Raw genomic sequence first — 21,311 nt, 5'->3', positions numbered from 1 at the left:
CGTGTTTCCCCATCCAGTGCGCCCGCATCGATCCTGCTTTGTGTGCGGGGTCCCCGGGGTAGATAGCGCTGCCCTCATCCCGTCTCCATGGACACTGTGGTGAACAGAGAACAACCTCACTGCTGTGGGAATCCGCTAGCTCCGCCTCAGCTCATTCTATTGGCTGAGGCGCACAGGAGGCTACAGCTGATTGGCTACGTGGCATCTTGAGGCGACTACCGGGATTCGAAGCAGCTGTGTGTATCCTACATCAGCCGGAGCCGGGAGCAGCAGTCAGGTGAGAGGGATTGCCTGTTACCGGGGGTGAGCGGCAGGTGCAGTCCCCGGCGCTTACTGCGGCCTGTGCACAAGAGCTTGCAGTCTAATGCTAATTGCAGCCGTGTGTGTCACCAGTGCCGGTGCATTGTGCAGCTTGTGATATGTGCGTGCAGAAGACGAGGGTTATGGCTGATTTACCACTGCTGGGATACCAGATAAGAGCAGGATGGGAGACCATAGATCACAGCCTGGAATTTGCAGCTAATAAGCTTTCTGGCTGATTGGCTGTCAGATCACATCCTCAATCTTGCCACAGATGGAGCAATGCTGTCCTTTTGAGTCATAGGTAGCAAATGTAATCAATGGCCAGTGGGGTAGATGTATATAATCCTCCCCCGCCCCAAGGAGCCTTTCAAAGTCTCTGCATCACAGGCACCAGTACCAGCAACAGGGTCCCGTGTTAGACCGTGTACACACATGCCATACTGTTAGCTGCTGTAAAGTTGCTGATGGCTAACACACTGCAATGTATAGTACCAGTGTAGTGGATCGGAATCCCAAATCCAGCCACAAACTCTAGAACACTCAGTATGTCAATAATTGCCGCATGTTTGGCGGTCTTTTTCAACCTTTGCACTGTCAAGTTTGAAAACCAGATCAGCTGTGGCAAAAAAACCCCTAATTTCGAGAGTTTTTTTTACTGCAGCCGTGTCTACTGCGGACATAAGCCTAAAGCTAAATTCACACAACTGCGAATAATGGCCATAACATCACATGGCGGTATTAGATTCAATCAAAATCCATGTGAATACATGACTGTTATTTGTCTTATTTTTGACTGTTTCCACGGACTCCATCATACACTCAAATGTTTGAGAGATCCCTGAAAACATGTAATTTCCAAGGCCGTTCTGCACCCCCATCGTGTGAATGTAGCTTACGGTTGAGGCTGCATGTGTCCAGTCTGCTGCGGACATCCCATGTCATAAAGCAGCAGAGAACCACAGGCATTTCGCTGCAGGCTTTAGGCCTAGTTCACACGGAGTTTTTTGGTCAGGGTTTTGAGGCCGTAAACGCCTCCAAACCTGGACCAAAAAGACGGCTCCCATTGAAATCATTGGGAGCTGCGCAGGAGCTTTTTCCGGGAGCCGTTTCTTCCGCCTCCCGGAAAAAAGAAGCGAGGAGTTCATTCTTCAGCCGAGTCGCCTCGCGAGTCAGCCTGAAGACACACCCTCTTCCGGACTCGGCCCATTCATTGAGCCTGATCCGGAGGCGGGTGCGCAGCTGGAAGCCGGTGCCCTGCACCGGATTTCAGTTCCGCAACACGTTTAATGGATCGGAACCTGAGGCAGCCTCCGCCTCAGGTTCCGATCCAAAAAACTCCATGTGAACTAGGCCTTAGGGTAAGTTCACATGGAGTTTTTTGGTCAGGATTTTGAGGCTGTATCCTCCTCAAAATCCTGACCAAAAAGACGACTCACATTAAAATCAATGGGAGCCGCTCAGGTTCCGATCCAAAAACCGGGTAGCCGCGCACTCCGCTCCGGATTAGGCCCAATGAATGTGTCTTCAGGCCGAATCGCGGGGTGACTCGGCCTGAAGGATGAGCATCTCGCTTCTTTTTTCCGGGAGCCGGAAGAAAGGTTCCCAGAAAAAAGACATGAGCTTCCATTGATTTCAATAGGAGCCGTCTTTTTGGTCAGGATTTTGAGGCGGATACGGCCTCAAAACCCTGACCAAAAAACTCAGTGTGAACTTACCCTTACACTTGCACAACATTCAACAAGAAGGAGCCTTTACATCATAAATCGACAGTACAGTAAAACTAGTCTATTATTATTATTGTTTATTTATATAGCACCATTAATTCCATGGTGCTTTACATTTGGGGGTTACATACAATTCACAAAATATACAGGTACATATCATACTAATAGTGATCGGCTGGCACAGTGGGGTAGAGGGCCCTGCCCGCGAGGGCTTACAATCTATGAGGGAAGGGGAGTAGAGACAGAAGGAGAGGGGGAGACTGTTCAGATGGCAGTGCGGTGATAGTGTTATTGGAGGTTGTAGGCCTTCCTGAATAGGTGAGTCTTCAGGGCCTTCTTGAATCCAGTGATTGTGGGGGTCAGTCTTATGTGTCGTGGTAAGGAGTTCCAGAGTATGGGGGATGCACGGGAGAAATCTTGGAGACGGTTGTGTGAGGAGCGGATGAGGGCAGAGCGGAGTAGGAGGTCGTTGGAAGATCTGAGGTTACGTTTGGGCAGGTAGCGGGAGATGAGGTCAGAGATATATGGAGGGGACAGGTTGTGGATGGCTTTGTATGTTAGTAGCTTGAACTCAATTCGCTGGGCTATGGGTAATCAGTGGAGGGACTGGCAGTGGGGAGCAGCCGATGAAGATCGGGGGGTGAGGTGGATTAAGCGAGCAGCACAGTTTAAGGTGGACTGGAGGGGGGCGAGGGTGTTGGCCGGGAGTCCATGCAGAAGGGTGTTGCAGTAGTCTAGGCGGGAGATTATGAGGGCCTGGATGAGCATCTTGGTAGTTTTTGGGGTGAGGAAGGAGCGGATTCGGTGGATGTTCTTGAGCTGGAGGCGACAAGAGGTGTTGAGGGTTTGAATATGTGGTTTGAAGGATAAGTCGGAGTCCAGGGTTACCCCAAGGCATCGGGCCTGTGGAACAGGGGTAAGTGGGGTTCCATTAACTTTGACAGATGGGTCAGGTGGAGGGTCCATACGGGGTGGGGTGAAGATGATAAACTCTGTTTTCTCCATGTTGAGTTTGAGAAAGCGGGAGGAGAGGAAGGAGGCTACGGCCGCTAAACAATCTGGAACTCTGGCCAGCAGGGAGGTAATGTCTGGTCCAGAGATGTATATTTGGGTGTCGTCGGCATAGCAATGGTACTGAAAGCCATGAGATTCTATGAGTTGGCCCAGGCCAAGGGTGTAGATGGAGAACAGGAGGGGTCCTAGGACGGAGCCCTGGGGGACACCTACAGAGAGAGGGCGAGGTGAGGAGGTGGTGTGCGAGTAGGAGACGCTGAATGTGCGGTCAGAGAGGTATGAGGAGATCCAGGAATGGGCCAGGTCTGAGATACCAAGGGATGAGAGAATTTCTAACAGGAGGGAGTGGTCAACTGTGTCAAAGGCAGAGGAGAGGTCGAGGAGGAGGACAGAGTAATGACACTTGGCTTTGGTGGTTAGCAGGTCGTTAGTGACTTTTGTTAGGGCAGTTTCAGTGGAGTGACGGGGTCTGAAGCCTGACTGTAGTCTGTCAAAGAGCAGGTTGGACGAGAGATAGAAGGAGAGTTCTGAGTGGACGTGTTGCTCAAGAAGTTTTGAGGCGTACGGGAGCAGTGAGATGGGACGATAGTTGGCAGGAGAGGACGGGTCGAGGGACGGTTTCTTAAGTATAGGAGTGACAGTGGTGTGTTTGAAGGCTGAGGGGAAGGATCCATTGGTTAGGGATAGATTGAAGAGATGGATTAGGGCTGGAGTGATAACTTCAGTGAGCTTGGGGATGAGATGTGATTGAATCGGGTCGAGCGCACAGGAGGTGAGGTGGGATTTGGAGATTAGGGAGGAGAGTTTTTCATCAGTGATGGAGGAGAAACAGGTCAGGGATGGGGAGCAGCGAGTAGTTGGGTGGATGGATTGTCGGGGGAGTAGGGTGAGGCTGTCTCTGATGGTGTCAATTTTAGTTTTAAAGTAGGAGGCGAAGTCGTCAGCTGAGATAAGTGAGTCTAAAAACAAAATTTGGCCAATAAAGGGACAGATGATAAATAAGGGAATAGTAGTGTGCATGGATAATCGTGGCTCCATCCATTCACACAGGTTACACAGGACCCCATTCTTGTAACAACTGGACTCCCAGTGATTTATATTCTGTGGCTAGGTGATGCATATAATTTGTGGAAAAAAAACGCGGCGGCAACACATCACGGTTCTTCCCGTAGCGCTTTAAACTGAAAGTTCACAGAGTTTTTCTCTGCGGACTTTCTGTTACAATTATACCTATGGGGAAACCGCCGGCGTTTCCATAGGTATAATTGACATGCTGCGATTTCCAAAACTGTGCCGTTTTGGAAAACGCGGCGAGTCTGCACGGCGTTTTTTTACTGCATAGTGAGCATGGGATTCACAAGAATCCCATCCACTTTGCTGTACAGTAAAATGCTGCGATTTTTCTTGTGGCGTTTCCGGCCCGTGTTCTTTTGTAATGCGAATTTAGGAACACAAATGTCATACAGATAGTTGCACCTAATGTTAGTGAATGTAGTCATGCAGGAATGCAGCAAATTTTGATTTCTTCTGACTGTCAGATCGCTGTTGTGTCTCCTTGTAGGATGCAGCCTGCTCTTATTGACTATCATTGGTGTGATGTAGCAGAAATTCATTGCAGTCTTATGTTGTATGTCTTAAGGTACCTGGGTAGAGGGGCTAGTCCCTGTATTGTGACCCTCTGTGTTATGTAGAGTCCTCTTCAGTGACATGTCACTTATTGATGCACAGAATAATACGTGACTATTTGAATAGCAATACAGATTCCCATTGTAAACAGTGTGCTGCAGATGTTGCCATAGAATTCACTTGAAAATTCTAATGTTTGAACATGCGCAAAAGATCTGAGAACCACAGCAAACACCTCTGACTGGTCTCCTGAAGGTATGCCAATAGTAAGAATAATTAATATTATTGTTTATTTAATAATGAGTTGTATAGTTTTTCAGTTTACTTTCTGGATCAATTCCTCAAGGTTTTCTAGATTTCTGCTTGCCTTTTTTCATTCTGCTTATCCCTTTATAATCTTTGGGGTCGGTGGGTTTCCTAAGGAAAGCACTTTTAAATGAATTACGTTTCAGTTCTGGGGGTCCCCAAGTGGACTCCCCGAATGGAAACCCATGCGCAGATGTGAACCAGACTTTAATCAGCAGAATGGATGACAGCAAGCAGAGTTCTAGAAAACCAAGGGGAATTGATACAGAAAATATATTGGGAAGATGTATGACTTTTTTTTTTTTATTATACAAACAATAACATTTGTATTTCAATATTGGTCTGAAAGTGACACCTATAAATCCAATGTATAGCTATATGCACATGGCCATAATACTTTACAGACAGTATTACAACTGCCAAGTCTCATCGGTGGGTCTACAACTGAATGAGCAGCTTCACAAGGATCTGTGATGGTGCAAGTTTGTTTCATTAAGGGGCTGTATTATGGATTTGTGAACCCAGCCTTGCACATGGCTGTCTGAGATCGGGATCAATAACAAATGGTAACACAGGTTTAGGGTAAAGCTAATATGTATAACTGACTTGACCTACGGATTATGCTGGGTTCACACCTGCGTTCATGTCTCCGTACTATGGTTTCCGTCTTCTGCATGGCAGAAGATGGAAACCATAGACTGGGTCCGGCCGTTCGCGGCGGTGAGCGTTTTAGGCTCTCCGCCGCGAAACTGGATTTTTTTATCCGGACACAGAGTAGTGCATGTCAGACTCTGTGTCCGGATTATAAAACCCGGTTTCGCGGCGGAGAGCGCAAAACGCTCACTGCCGCGCACGGTCGGACAGCTTTCTCACCCATTCAAATGAATGGGTGAGAAAGTCTCCTGCAGGCTTCCGTCTCCTGCATCTGTTTTATGCAGGAAACGGAAACCTGCAATAAGGACCGAACAACGCAGATGTGAACGAGCCCTTAGTGGTTTTGGCTGTAATTATTGCAGTAACTATAAAAACAGCATTCATTTTAAAATACTAGGGCAGGTCTAGGTAGCCTAAGGTTGAGGCCGCATGTGTCCAGTCTGCTGCGGACATCCCATGTCATAAAGCAGCAGAGAACCACAGTTCACACAGAGTTTTTTGGTCAGGATTTTGAGGCCGTATCTGCCTCAAAATCCTGACCAAAGAGACAACTTCCAATTGAAATCAATGGGAGCCGCTCAGGAGTGTTTCCTGGGAGCCGTTTCTTCTGGCTCCTGGCAAAAAGAAGCAAGTTGCTCATTCTTCAGGCCGAGTCGCCTCACAATTCAGCCTGAAGACACTCCCTCCTCCGGACTAGGCCCATTCATTGGGCCTAATCCGGAGCGGAGTGCGCGACTGGATGCCGGTGCAGTGCACCGGCCTTCATTCGCGGCTAGCCGGTTTTTGCACTGGAACCTGAGGCGGCCTCCGCCTCAGGTTCCGGTCCAAAAAACCTTGTCGGAACTTACCTTTAGACTAGCCAGTCCTAAGTGGCACCAGATTTATCAAAGTGTCCAAATATGTTTAATAAATCTTCTGTATTGTTAGGCTGTTTAGTCTGTATAATATTACACCACTTATTTAGTTTTAAAATTTTTGGCGCACAGTGTCGCAACGTAGGCCAAACCCATTTTCTGCTAACTCGTTCACCTTTTTACCAAGTTGTAAAAGTGTCTAAAACCCAAATGTTAGCCTGATACACATGTTCCTGGGTAACACAGGTCTATATGAGGATCATTTCACACCCAGCATTTTTTAGGAGAATGATACTGCTGCTTTTGATGTAGTTGTTTTGGTCCAAAGCCTTTTAAAGGGCTCTCCTATGTCAAACGTTATCTCCTTTCCACAGACAAAAACAGGTATGGTTAGGTTAGCTTTGTGAATAAAAAGGTAGTGTACATGAGAGACCATTTCTTCATTCATTTGAACAGGACTGAAGGAGATATAGTGTATAGTTTCATGAAAGTGGATGGAGTGGTGATCATCCATTAAAGGGATTCTACAATTAAAAAGCTTTTTTCTGTGGCTATCACGTCGGAATAGCCTTTAGAAAGGCTATTCGTCTCTTACCTTTAGATTGGATCTCCGCCGCGCCGTTCCTTAGTAATACCGTTTTTTAGCGGTATGTAAATTAGTTCTCTGGCAGCGATGGGGGCGGGCCCCAGCGCTGAAAATGCGATGAGGGCGTCCCCACCACTGCCCGAGAACAGGATCCTGCGCCGCCTCTATCTTCTGATCCTCCCCTTCTTTCTTCAGCAGCGTCACCTCTGTCGGCTCTTCCACTAGTAGAGCCGACTGCGCATGCGCGGCCATAGTTCCAAGGCCGCAATTGCGAGCATGCGCAGTAAGCTCGCATAGTTTTAAGGGGAACTGAGCATGCTCAGTATCCCATTGAGAACTGCCATTGTGGTGCTGGAGCCTGTGCAGTAGCGCTCCGGAGGGAGCAATACTGTGCATATGCCGGATTTGAACCAAATTCCGCCGGAAGAAGAGGACGATGAAGCTGGGGAAGAGCCAGGACCGGAGGGCGTTGCCGAAAGAAGAGGAAGGCGTGCCAGAAGATAACGTCGGACCATGCGTCACCACCCATTGTGCACGATCGGTATGATTTACATATATGTTTTTATGGTTTTATTTTAAAATGGGGGGGGGGGGTTTAAAATAATATTAGCGGTGCCTGAATAGCCTTTTTATTCACGCATATGTGGGGCTCATACAGCATAATTTTGCTGGTAGAGCCACTTTAAAGGGTTATTCCTATCTCAGACACAGGATATGGCATGAAAGTCTAATATACTAGAAAAAAGAAAGCATCTAGCACATAGGAAATAAAGAAAGAAATCTGTTTATTAGTTCAACTATGAAAAAGTCACACGTGACATGAAATATCGTAGAGACTGTTAGCCAAACATGGGCAGCATTGCCTATCTCCTCCCTGACAGATTTCACACTGGATCCTCCAGCTCTAAATCATGGTTTTATGGAATGAAAGGTAATCTTGTGCTGATGTACCTACATCTTACTTCACACACATGACTCACATAAAGATGACAAGAAAACCAACCGTTTGCTGTCAGTGAGATGTGTGAAGTGAAGCATACATTAGTGAGCTCCGAGCTAAAGGCTCAACTGACATATCACAATCCAAAAAAATATCTCTGTACGCAATCCAAAAAAACGCTAGCTCTCCTACAGTATTACTACACTGGACATATATGTACAGTCCTATGAAAAAGTTTGGGCACCCCTATTAATCTTAATCATTTTTAGTTCTAAATATTTTGGTATTTGCAACAGCCATTTCAGTTTGATATATCTAATAACTGATGGACACAGTAATATTTCAGGATTGAAATGAGGTTTATTGTACTAACAGAAAATGTGCAATATGCATTAAACCAAAATTTGACCGGTGCAAAAGTATGGGCACCTCAACAGAAAAGTGACATTAATATTTAGTAGATCCTCCTTTTGCAAAGATAACAGCCTCTAGTCGCTTCCTGTAGCTTTTAATCAGTTCCTGGATCCTGGATAAAGGTATTTTGGACAAACAATTCAAGTTCAGTTAAGTTAGATGGTCGCCGAGCATGGACAGCCCGCTTCCAATCATCCCACAGATGTTCAATGATATTCAGGTCTGGGGACTGGGATGGCCATTCCAGAACATTGTAATTGTTCCTCTGCATGAATGCCTGAGTTGATTTGGAGCAGTGTTTTGGATCATTGTCTTGCTGAAATATCCATCCCCGGCGTAACTTCAACTTCGTCACTGATTCTTGAACATTATTCTCAAGAATCTGCTGATACTGAGTGGAATCCATGCGACCCTCAACTTTAACAAGATTCCCGGTGCCGGCATTGGCCACACAGCCCCAAAGCATGATGGAACCTCCACCAAATTTTACAGTGGGTAGCAAGTGTTTTTCTTGGAATGCTGTTTCTTTTTGGACACCATGCATAACGCCTTTTTTTATAACCAAACAACTCAATCTTTGTTTCCAAAATGAAGTTGGCTTCTCCAAATGTGCTTTTGCATACCTCAGGCAACTCTATTTGTGGCGTACGTGCAGAAACGGCTTCTGTCTCATCACTCTCCCATACAGCTTCTCCTTGTGCAAAGTGCGCTGTATTGTTACCGATGCACAGTGACACCATCTGCAGCAAGATGATGCTGCAGCTCTTTGGAGGTGGTCTGTGGATTGTCCTTGACTGTTCTCACCATTCTTCTTCTCTGCCTTTCTGATATTTTTCTTGGCCTGCCACTTCTGGGCTTAACAAGAACTGTCCCTGTGGTCTTCCATTTCCTTACTATGTTCCTCACAGTGGAAACTGACAGGTTAAATCTCTGAGACAACGTTTTGTATCCTTCCCCTAAACAACTATGTTGAACAATCTTTGTTTTCAGATCATTTGAGAGCGGGCTGTCCATGTTCGGCGACCATCAAACTTAACTGAACTTGAATTGTTTTGTAGAAAGAAATGGTCCAAAATACCTTTATCCAGGATCCAGGAACTGATTAAAAGCTACAGGAAGCAACTAGAGGCTGTTATCTTTGCAAAAGGAGGATGTACTAAATATTAATGTTACTTTTCTGTTGAGGTGCCCATACTTTTGCACCGGTCAAATTTTGGTTTAATGCATATTGCGCATTTTCTGTTAGTACAATAAACCTCATTTCAATCCTGAAATATTACTGTGTCCATCAGTTATTAGATATATCAAACTGAAATGGCTGTTGCAAACACCAAAATATTTAGAACTAAAAATGATTAAGATTAATAGGGGTGCCCAAACTTTTTCATAGGACTGTATGTAGCTTACACTGGGTTCATATCAGCACTTGTACTATGTTTGGGGATACCGTGCTAGTAGCGAAAACTCGAGCAGAAACCACATGGACCCCATTATTGTCTATGGGGTCTGCAGGTTTCCTAAGGTAACCGCTTTTTTATGTGGATTGGGTCTCCAAGCTGCCCCTCTGAACGGAAACCCAAAAAGAGTTACATTAAATAATATATATGAAAAAAGCCATTAATAAATCACTAGATCTCTAAACAGCCTAAACCCAATCTAATAAAAATACGTGAGATCTCAAGTTTAACTATTAGGAGATCTCGTGCCTAAAATTAGTATCCAGAACACTTCTCAAACGAGAAGCATTCTTCTCTAATCTCTACCCCTTTTATGGAGAAACGCCTTTTCTTTAGCATATACTTGCATAGAATATATTGATCCACCATGGATTCCAAAAATATATTTGGCTATGCAAGTTTTATACTTATGGCATATACATCTTATATATTGCGCATTGTTACAATTAATGTAACTTTTTAGGTAAAGTAACCCCTCTGGTTGCTGATGTCATCATATTGGTCTTTTGCCAATATTGGTTTATGTCATATATTGTATTAGGATGTGATATGTTTGTGAAAACCAAATTATAATTTTTGTTATTGATATTTATGTAGCTTGTATAGCGCCAACATATCCCACCGCGCTTTTACAGACATTATCAGTCACTGTCCCATATAGGGCTCACAATCTACATTCCCTAACATTATGTCTTTGGAACGAACCCGAGACTTACATGATCATTTTTTCTGGTTGCCAAAGAAATAACGTGAATACATTCATTCACTCTCTATGTTTTTAAAATGGCCGTGATGACCATTAAAGAACATCCATCTCATGGCCGGTTTTCACCTTTCACCATAAGGCCGTCTGCAGGTTTCTCCTCTGGAACCTTCACTTACTTCATTAACAGGCCTCTCGGCCCTGTCCCATGTGTATGGAGTGGATGGTAAATTGGGGTTGTAGAAACAGCGTAGCAACGTGAGCCATGCTATATCTGTAGCTGCCAAATTACCGAAAGTATATCTTGCTATTTTGTGTTTAAACTTCTGTGGGAGCAATGGAAGCAGCAGTACAGCCTGCTCAGCTATTTCCATAACTTCCAGTTTGGTGGTTGACACATGCAACCGACTAAGAAAGGAGTGACCTTTTATAGTCTCAAAGATTTGAAATCTCAATGAAAAGCATGTTGTTTACTCAGGATACAAGTGTGAAAGATGATAGGAGTCTGCTGCCTCTTAACTGTACAAGACACACTTAACACCTTTGAGGGTAGCTGCTAAAAAAAGCCTAAGAATCCCCTGCAACGTGAAGATATTGCTGTAGTCTTTACCATGGATTTCAGGCCTCACACAAAGGGTGAAATAGTTGACATGCTGCAGATATTAAAATCCCTGGCTTATCCTGGGATTAGGTCATCAGCATCAATTATGCATGTTTCTCAAACAACTTTGTGTAATGGGAGGAGGTGGGAAAAAAAAAACCATACTCGCCTGTCCCCAGGGCTCCAGAGTCCGCTGCACCTGACCACTAAGGCCAATGAGCAGCCTAAGGAAACGGACCCACAACGTCACAATGCCGCAGGGACTTCCCCGGCAAGAAAACAGTGCAGCAGCAGGACCAAACAGGGCTGTAAGGCACCAAGGACAGCTGAGAAGGGGTTTTTTCACCTTCCACGGCCAGTTATAACAAAAAAAATAAAAATCCTGGACAACCTCTTTAAATAGGGATTACTGAATTAGGGGAAAAGTCTATTAGGGGTTTATTTACCTTTAGTGTAAACAGGTATTTAAGTTGTAAAGCAGTTACACTTCGTGATCTTGGTCACTGGGATGCTTAGTTACTGCTGTATGTGGGGTCGGACAGAGAACTCTGTATTATGCCTTATTTTCTGAAAATGCTCTTCCGAAGCTCTTTACTGGCATTAGGATACTGTACATGACTCCCTTATCTTCGGTATGTCATGTTGAACCATTGCCAGCTCCACACCTGCTCCTCACAATAGACCTTGCTCTACTTCCTTCTAGTTAATGTTATCTTTTGTCACATGAGAAATTCAGTACAAATACAATGAAATATAACACTCCTATATCTTTTTATTACAGCATCTTACATACATACACAGATAGCACTTCAAATAATAATGATTTATAACTTTGCATTTTGTCAACACTTTCTCATATGGGGGATCACAATTTACATTACTTATCAGTATGTCTTTGGAGTGTGGGTGGAAACCCGCTTAAGCACGTCCATGGCTGGATTTGAACCCAAGACACCTACATTTCATGTGGCAGTGGAACCTTTGTGACCTCCTCAGGGTCCTGTGCCTGGTAGCGACAGCTACTGCTGCTTCTCCTCATATACCCTGTAGATCAGGTACTTTCTGGGCCAACCCTGGTCTTCTGAACAACATCAAAACAGTAGAAATGTGATATTTCCAAAGCTCACGGCATCATAATTCAGTATGATACTGTCAATTAAATTCAGGGGACCACAATCTACCGACACCCCAACCATGCAAAAAATGAACTTTGATTGTAGGGTGACTGTATTGTTGATATAGAAGTATGGAATGTTGGTTTTACACACAGTATCAATTCTGGGGGTCTGAGCCTTAGGACAATGGCCAGTATGTTAGACAGGAGGGGTGCAATAGTGCATAATACATTAAAGGGGTTGTCCCATAACAAGGATCCTATCTATACTGCTAGTTTATGTGGATATAAGACTTCTCCTAAATACATTGCTTTATCAAAACTGCTTTGCTTGGCCGCTATCTTAATTTATTCACTTCATTGTTGACACTAGCCCTTGGGATTATCTGCTCATTTGTCAAGTGACATAGCTGCCTGCTCTCGGGGGGGGGGGGGGGGGGGGGGGAGGGGCTGACAAGCAACGGAGCTCCTCATATAGAGGAGGGTGAAGGTGAGAGCTCCAGAATTGCTGTGCTGTCTATCTTCAGCTTTTCCACTTATCAGCCGGTTTAATTGAATTTGGCTGATAAGGACTGAGATAAGGAGTCAATTACCTCTTGATGTAATGCAAGCTGACTCAAATCAAGCTCTGCTACATTAGTTTCCACATCAGTATCATACTGTGGATCATAGCAGATAGCAGAGCAAGTGAAACCCCGCCCACCAATGTGCAAGAAATCCAGGGAAGTTAAGAGAGTACAGAGCCTTCAGGCTGCAGAACAAGAGTTATGGGAATACCCCTTTAATTAATAATTTGGGAGAGTAGTATGATAGGATGGAGTCCACCTACAACTCCTTCAGACAAGTTCTGGGTTTAGACTAACTTGGGCTAAGACCACATAGGACAGCTTTGTGGCAAGAACCTCTCTAGATTAGCTGGTTTTCTCTACTGCTTTCAGCTTTGAGTCCCAGGTTGTTGTTTTTTTTTTGTTTTGTTTTTTTAGGAGGGGGGGTCTATGGCCAGCCACAATGTCAATGTATAGAATCTCCTATAAAATAGTGCAAAAAAAAAAAAAAAAGAGAAAAAAGAAAAGATCTAAATCCCTCCTTTCTCTAGAATGCATACAAAAGTAGAGAATTACTGTGAAACACATACACATTAGGTATCCCTGTGTCTGAAAGTGCCCGGTCTACTGAATATAGGGGATCTGCAGTGCTCCTGTTCCATCGGGAAGGGGTTAATAGGAGCACTGCAGATACCCTATATTCAGCCAGGCTGAATTCCAAGTGGGGGAAGAAAAAACAGGGAAGGGGCAGACAGACAACTAAAACACCCCCTCCCCTTTCCCAGCACCCAGCAACTACTGCACCCAAAAACTCCGACTATTTTAATTTTTGAAATTTTCCAGCAGCTGCTGCATTTCCCCCCCTAGGCTTATACTCGAGTCAGTAAGTTTTCCCAGTTTTTTGTGGTAAAATTAGGGGCCTCGGCTTATATTCGGGTCGGCTTATACTCGAGTATATACGGTATTCCTGTTTTGTAAGAAAGTTGCACAAATGCGTTTTTTTCTCCAATTCCACCTCATTCTGAATTTTTTGCAACTTTCCAATAAATCATACAGAATATTAAATGGTACCATTACAAAGAACAATTTGTCCCACAAACATTAAGCTTTAATATAGCTCTGTGAATAGAAAAATAAAAAGTTATGGGGTTTGGAAAGGAGTCAAAAACGAAAATCCAAAAATGCCTGCAGCTGGAAGGGGTTAAATCCCATACTGTGTTAACTTGGTTAATCAGAGCGCAGATGGGAATACATTTATGCAGTCTGCAGTCAGATGGGTTGACTCTCAGGGTGCACTTCTGTTGTGCATTATGTGCATCACTCCAGCTGAAGAGAAGCACTACAGACTATTATACTTGCCGCACAGTAGACGTATTCATGAGGCACTGAATGTACCACAGTACTATGGCCAATAGCTCTGTTATCTTGAGCTTTCTTTATAGTATACATTAGTTTCTGCTTATAGTTGTGTTAATATACACTCCGTATCTGTGAGTATTGTATTGTAAATAGTTTTACAAATATAACATAGAATTGAAATAAAAAAATGGGAAGCAAAAATCATTCTCTTCTTGACCAGCCCGCTTAAGTTCACATGGGGTATTTTGGTCAGGATTTTGAGGCCGTAGCCTCGCAGCTACCCGTATTTTGGTCCGGAACCTGAGCCGGCCTCTGCCTCAGGTTCCGACCATAAAACTCCATGTGAACTTACCCTGAGGATGGGGCCCACACAGTGATTTACAGTGCTTGCAAAGTGGATGGGATTCATGCGAATCCCATGCCCACTGTGTGCAAAAAATCACAGCACGGACAGGCTGCAACTTCCAAAACCGTGGCGGTTTTGAAAATCGCAGCATGCCAATTACATCTACAGAAACGCCGGTGGCTTTTCCGTAGATAAATTGTAACAAAGTCTGCAGAGGAAAACTCAGTGAACGTTCTGTTCAAAGCGCTGCGGGAAGAACCGTGATGCGTTCACGCCACGGTTGTTCCCGCATCACTTTGGTGCAGCATTTCTAAGAGTTCATCCTTGTGTCTGCAGCCCATTCATTTAAAGAGATCCTTTCATGTCCTCCTACACATGTGGGTTTATATACCGATAGAAAGCCGACAGTACGTTGTATTCAGAGCACTGTTGGCTTTTCCTTTATGTGCCCCCGGGATGGAGATATCGGTGCCGTTAGTTTTGGCACTGATCTCTCCCTACTGTCAGAAGGGCATTCCTGATAGACTAGCTGAGCTGTGAGGAACGCCTTCCAAGTACAAGTCTATATATGAATACTGTCAGGAGGTTTGTTCCTCACAACCCAGTTAGAGAGCCTTCACACGGAGTAAACGCACGTGCATTTTTGCAAAATACACGTGTAAAAATAAGACTCCCATTGACTTCAATGACATTTTATAGGCGTATTTTTACATGTGTATTTTGCAAAAATACACGCGCGTTTACTCTGTGTGAAGGCTCCCTTAAACTGTCAGGAATGCCCTTCTGTATAGATGCCGATGCCGATGCCTGGCAGAGTAAATTCAGAGCCAGAAGATGCCGTGGGGAAGCTGCACGGAGAAGACTTCTAAAGGTAGGAGAAGAACCAGTGTTGATTGGCCGACTGTATAGCATTCGGCCAATCAATGCTGATTCTGCATCGAACTTTTACATTCGAACAGCGAGTGGTACTCGATCGAGTACAAGTATTTCAAATACTGTAGTATTCGATCGAATACCTACTCGATCGAGTACTACCCGCTCATCTCTAATCGTAATACTTCACGACTGTCTTTTATAAATCCGGTTGTTCTTGGGACTAAAGGTTGTAATATTCTGTCCAACCAGATTCCCATTCTCTCATTGAGACAATTACGGCCAGATATAATTGGGCGTAATGGGATGGGTTTTACCTGTTTGTGTACTTTTGGAAGTCCATATAATGTAGGGGTCGTAGGTGTTGGATTACACAGGTATTCTCCTTCAGCTTTGTTAAAGATTCCCAGAGCTTCACCTTCTTCTACCACTGTTTTTAATTCCAAACTAAATTTAAGTGTGGGATCATGTGTAAGTTTTAAATATGTATCGGTATCTGCCAATATGGTAATGAACAGGTGAATGATATTAAACAATGAAGGAGTTCTCCGAAGTAACGAGAGTAAGTTAGGAAGTTGGATATTTATTTGAGCTCATCATGATTCTCAGACACAGGTCTTGCTATGAACAAGGGTCCGTAGGGACCCGAAACGCGTCAGCCATTGCGTTTTTAATTGCACGTTTTTTGCCTCCTATTTGTTATGGATCACTTTTGCTTTTGTTTTTATTGGATTTGCTGTCTATGGCTATTTTAATCTTTTTTGGATGAATTAAAAGTTATGTATTAACTAAACCTCCAAGTGATGCGGATCCTTCTATCTGGTATATGAATAAAATAACTAAATACGGAATAGAAAAATATAATAGAAAAATGGCCTTCACTGTTCCCTAAACTCTGGTTCCAACACTGCCCGAATCCCTTAGTTTCTTGTGGCTTGACACACACAAGAAATGCTTGAAGATGTCAGGTTGTCACTCGCTGAGGAAGGTCATTGTTAGGATTGAGCCACATCTGCACATGGGTTTCCTTTCAGGGGGTACGCTTGGGGGCCCCCAAACAGAAACTTATTCCGCACAAAAAAGTGGTTACCTTAGAAACCCGCGGACACCATAGACTATAAACAGAAACAGAAACCCCAAGCCTTACAGCCAGTGAGTGGCTGAGTGTGGGCATCTCCAAGTAGCCGTGACCTGGGCAGCGTCAGACCCAGATTGGTGAGATATAAGTAAGATTTATCAGCTGGTGTGATAATCCTTTCTTTTACCCAGAAAACCCCTTCAAATTACATCAATGATGTCAGTCATGTGTGCTAGTGGATCTTGTACAGTCCTATGAAAAAGTTTGGTCACCCCTATTAATCTTAATCATTTTTAGTTCTAAATATTTTGGTGTTTGCAGCAGCCATTTCAGTTTGATATATCTAATAACTGATGGACACAGTAATATTTCAGGATTGAAATTAGGTTTATTGTACTAACAGAAAATGCGCAATATGCATTAAACCAAAATTTGACCGGTGCAAAAATATGGGCACCTCAACAGAAAAGTGACATTAATATTTAGTACATCCTCCTTTTGCAAAGATAACAGCCTCTAGTCGCTTCCTGTAGCTTTTAATCAGTTCCTGGATCCTGGATGAAGGTATTTTGGACCATTTCTTTCTACAAAACAATTCAAGTTCAGTTAAGTTTGATGGTCGCCGAACATGGACAGCCCGCTCTCAAATGATCTGAAAACAAAGATTGTTCAACATAGTTGTTCAGGGGAAGGATACAAAACGTTGTCTCAGAGATTTAACCTGTCAGTTTCCACTGTGAGGACCATAGTAAGGAAATGGAAGACCACAGGGACAGTTCTTGTTAAGCCCAGAAGTGGCAGGCCAAGAAAAATATCAGAAAGGCAGAGAAGAAGAATGGTGAGAACAGTCAAGGACAATCCACAGACCACCTCCAAAGAGCTGCAGCATCATCTTGCTGCAGATGGTGTCACTGTGCATCGGTAACAATACAGCGCACTTTGCACAAGGAGAAGCTGTATGGGAGAGTGATGAGAAAGAAGCCGTTTCTGCACGTACACCACAAATAGAGTTGCCTGAGGTATGCAAAAGCACATTTGGAGAAGCCAACTTCATTTTGGAAACAAAGATTGAGTTGTTTGGTTATAAAAAAAAAAGGCGTTATGCATGGCGTCCAAAAAGAAACAGCATTCCAAGAAAAACACTTGCTACCCACTGTAAAATTTGGTGGAAGTTCCATCATGCTTTGGGGCTGTGTAGCCAATGCCGGCATCGGGAATCTTGTTAAAGTTGAGGGTCGCATGGATTCCACTCAGTATCAGCAGATTCTTGAGAATAATGTTCAAGAATCAGTGACAAAGTTGAAGTTACGCCGGGGATGGATATTTCAGCAAGACAATGATCCAAAACACCGCTCCAAATCCTCAGGCATTCATGCAGAGGAACAATTACAATGTTCTGGAATGGCCATCCCAGTCCCCAGACCTGAATATCATTGAACATCTGTGGGATGATTTGAAGCGGGCTGTCCATGCTCGGCGACCATCTAACTTAACTGAACTTGAATTGTTTGTCCAAAATACCTTTATCCAGGATCCAGGAACTGATTAAAAGCTACAGGAAGCGACTAGAGGCTGTTATCTTTGCAAAAGGAGGATCTACTAAATATTAATGTCACTTTTCTGTTGAGGTGCCCATACTTTTGCACCGGTCAAATTTTGGTTTAATGCATATTGCACATTTTCTGTTAGTACAATAAACCTCATTTCAATCCTGAAATATTACTGTGTCCATCAGTTATTAGATATATCAAACTGAAATGACTGTTGCAAATACCAAAATATTTAGAACTAAAAATGATTAAGATTAATAGGGGTGCCCAAACTGTTTCATAGGACTGTATACTGGATACCTTCCTCCAACTTAAGTGGTCTTGTATCAAAGATATCGAATCACTAAACATCCACTAGAGGGCAGCTGTGCTATTGTAGAAGATTTTGTAGCTGTAACATTATTTTATACCTGCAGGTGGAGATCTGCTTTCAATAATCTGAGAGATTCAAGTCTTCTTGCTACATGCAAATAAAAAGCATACACGTAGATTTACTTGTTAAACAGGACTTAAAGGTATATTTTAGTTATTTCATGTACACAAAGATACTGTATGTAATGTCTGCAGGAAAACTAAGCAGAATTTTCATCTGTATAATCACTGCAGAAAAAAACACCCTTGGGTTAAAGTCCCATGTATCAAGTCGCAGCCAAAAAGCGCTGCAGAAAAACCGCAGCAGAAACTCATTTTGATTTTTCCCGCAGACTTTTTCTCTGTGCACATTCTGCTTCCATTATACCTGCTTCTGTTGGTATATTTGACATGCTGCGACTTGCAAGCGTTTTTCAATTGGCAGCATTTCCACTACGGATAATTTTCTATAATGTGTGGATAGGATTAGCCAGAATCCCATTCACTTTGCCATTAATGTAAAAATGCTGTGGTTTACGCAGAGTTTACAATACGGCCTCAGGCTAACACCCCACATAGCGAACCACAGCCAAAAACCGCTGTGGAAAATACAGCAGCTGAAACGCACCAAGTTTTTTCCCCCCGCACCTTTGTTCACAGGAAAACTCTATGGACTTTCTGCTTCTGTTATACCTATACGGAACACGCCAGCGTTCTGTAGGTATAATTGACATTCTGTGATTTATAAAAAAAAAAAAAAAAAGCTAATGTTTTTAAACCTAGTTTTTTTTTTTCTGCAATGTGTGGATGAGATTAGCCAGAATCTCATAAACTTTGCAGGTACTGTAAAATGCAGCGTTTTTTTTTTTGCCACAGAGTTTCCACCGTGGTCTTTAGCTGAGGCCCCATGTTGCGGAAAGGCTCAGATCCACGTACTGGGCTACAGTGAAAAAGCTGGCATTTTCCCTATAGGTGTAACTGAAGCGCTGCTTCACATTAGCTGCGCTTTAAGGCAGTGGACGAAGCTCGGCCAAACAGGTACGCGCAGGCCATAGCAATCGTACAGGCCACAGCAATAGACATCAGTGCTTTTAGACTCTGCACTGGAAAAAAGGTAAGCTAAAAGCTCCCACAACTGACTAACACAGGCAGGTGGCATAGGCCATAGCAATAGACATTAGTGCTTTTAGACTCTGCACTGACATAAAGGGAAAGCTGAAGTTCCCACGCAATTTCCATGCTTGCGACTGTAAGGGTGCATGCACACTACGTAACGCCGGGCGTGTATGAGAGCCGTACACGCCGGCATTACAGCAGGGCTGCCGAACACTTCCCATTCATTTCAATGGGAGCTCTCGTAAACGCCGCTGTTACGAGCGCTCCCATTGAAGTGAATGGGAAGTGTTCGGCAGTCTGCCGTAATGCCGGCGTGTACGGCTCTCATACACGCCCGGCGTTACTCAGTGTGCATGCACCCTAACACAGGCAGGTGGCACAGGCCATAGCAATAGACACCAGTGTCTTTAGACTATGCACTGAGCATAAAAGGAAAGCTGAAAGCTCCCACACACTTTCCATGCCTGCGACTGTAAAACAGACAGGAACACATAATAGATATTCCACGCTGTACTGCGGCACAGATAAGTGTGCACGGGCGCCGACAACACAAAGGCAGTTGACAGAGTGTCCATAACAATAAATATCAGTGCTTTTAGTTTGCACTAAATACAGAGGAAAGCTGGAGAGGACACAGCTTACCTTACTGGGCAGTGAATGAGCTGTAACACAGCTGAACCATCAGACACCCTGCAGAGCAGGAAAGACAAAACCTAAATCTTTCTCTCAGGAGGAAATAAGAAAGAGAAAGAAGAAGGGTTAACAGACACCTTCTTCCAACCCCTACAGGAGGCCACAGGGCCTGTACCACCTGTCCGATCACACAGAACAGAAAAAAAAACACGCAGGGGGAGGTTCTTTTGCCCTCCTTTAGGGCAAGCCATGTTAATTAATTGGCTAATTAAAATTCCTCCTGTCCTACCAGTACACAGGGGCAGAAAACACCCCATATTGTGCCGCTGGAAGGACGACAGGGAACAGCTTCAAATACATGTTTGCAGATTTGTAATGGAGTTTCAGCAACTGCCTCATTATGCGTTTATCTACACGAACCTGTCTGTTCTCTGAATCAGACAGAAATCTTTGCACAGTGCGATAAAGATTAAATTTATGCGAAATATCTATTGTTTTCATAGCTTGTCCATCGCACTATTTGACATTTTTCGGCAGCAGGGAGATCTTTATCTTTTCCATGTTGCTTGAAACCTGCGGCCTGCTTAATAATGTGGGACATCCTACTTAGGCTTAAGGCCCCATGTTGCAGAAAAGCTGCTTTTTTTTGTTGTTGTAGATTTTGCTGTGGTTTTTTGAGCCAAAGCCAAGAGTGACTTCAAGAGGAATGGAAAATATATAGGAAGCTCTTATACTTCTCCCTTTCACTCCTGACTATCTCAAAACACAGCAAAAATGGCAACAAAGGAAGCTTTTACACAATGTGGAACCTTAGCTTTAGGCTAAAACCCACATTGCGGAAATGCATTTTTTTTGTTGTTGAAGATTTTGCTTTGTTTTTTTGAGCCAAAGTCAGGAGTGGATTTAGAACAGAATGGAAATGTCTAAGCACTTTCTTTATATTTTCACACCACTTCTGACTGTCTCAAAAAAATCTGCAACAACATGGCTAAGACCCCACGTAGTACATTGCAATTTTTCCCGATTATACTTGTAGGGAAACCGTCAGCATTGCCAGAGGTATAATTGACATGTTGCAGTTTGGAAAACAGTAATGATTTTGTAAGTTGCAGCATTTCTGCTGCGTGTCTATTTTTTTCTGCAATATGTTTCTGTATTTTTCTA

At 43.8% G+C, this 21,311-nt stretch overlaps 1 protein-coding gene across 2 annotated transcripts in view; it reads left to right on the top strand.

Annotated features, from left to right (window-relative positions):
• Positions 1 to 201: 201 nt before the first annotated feature.
• Positions 202 to 21,311, top strand: part of RASSF4 (Ras association domain family member 4) — a 136,510-nt gene continuing 115,400 nt past the window's right edge. The window contains exon 1 of one of the 2 annotated variants that reach the window (XM_075257795.1): positions 202 to 277. The gene's annotated coding sequence lies outside the window, so the exon portion shown is untranslated. The remainder of the gene's footprint in view (positions 278 to 21,311) is intronic. The other variant, XM_075257794.1, reaches the window with a different exon arrangement.

This window comes from Leptodactylus fuscus, chromosome 10, assembly GCF_031893055.1.
Source record: "Leptodactylus fuscus isolate aLepFus1 chromosome 10, aLepFus1.hap2, whole genome shotgun sequence".
Lineage (NCBI taxonomy): Eukaryota > Metazoa > Chordata > Amphibia > Anura > Leptodactylidae > Leptodactylus > Leptodactylus fuscus.
Note: the sequence above shows the minus strand (reverse complement) of the source record. Positions and strands in the feature narration are given on the sequence as shown.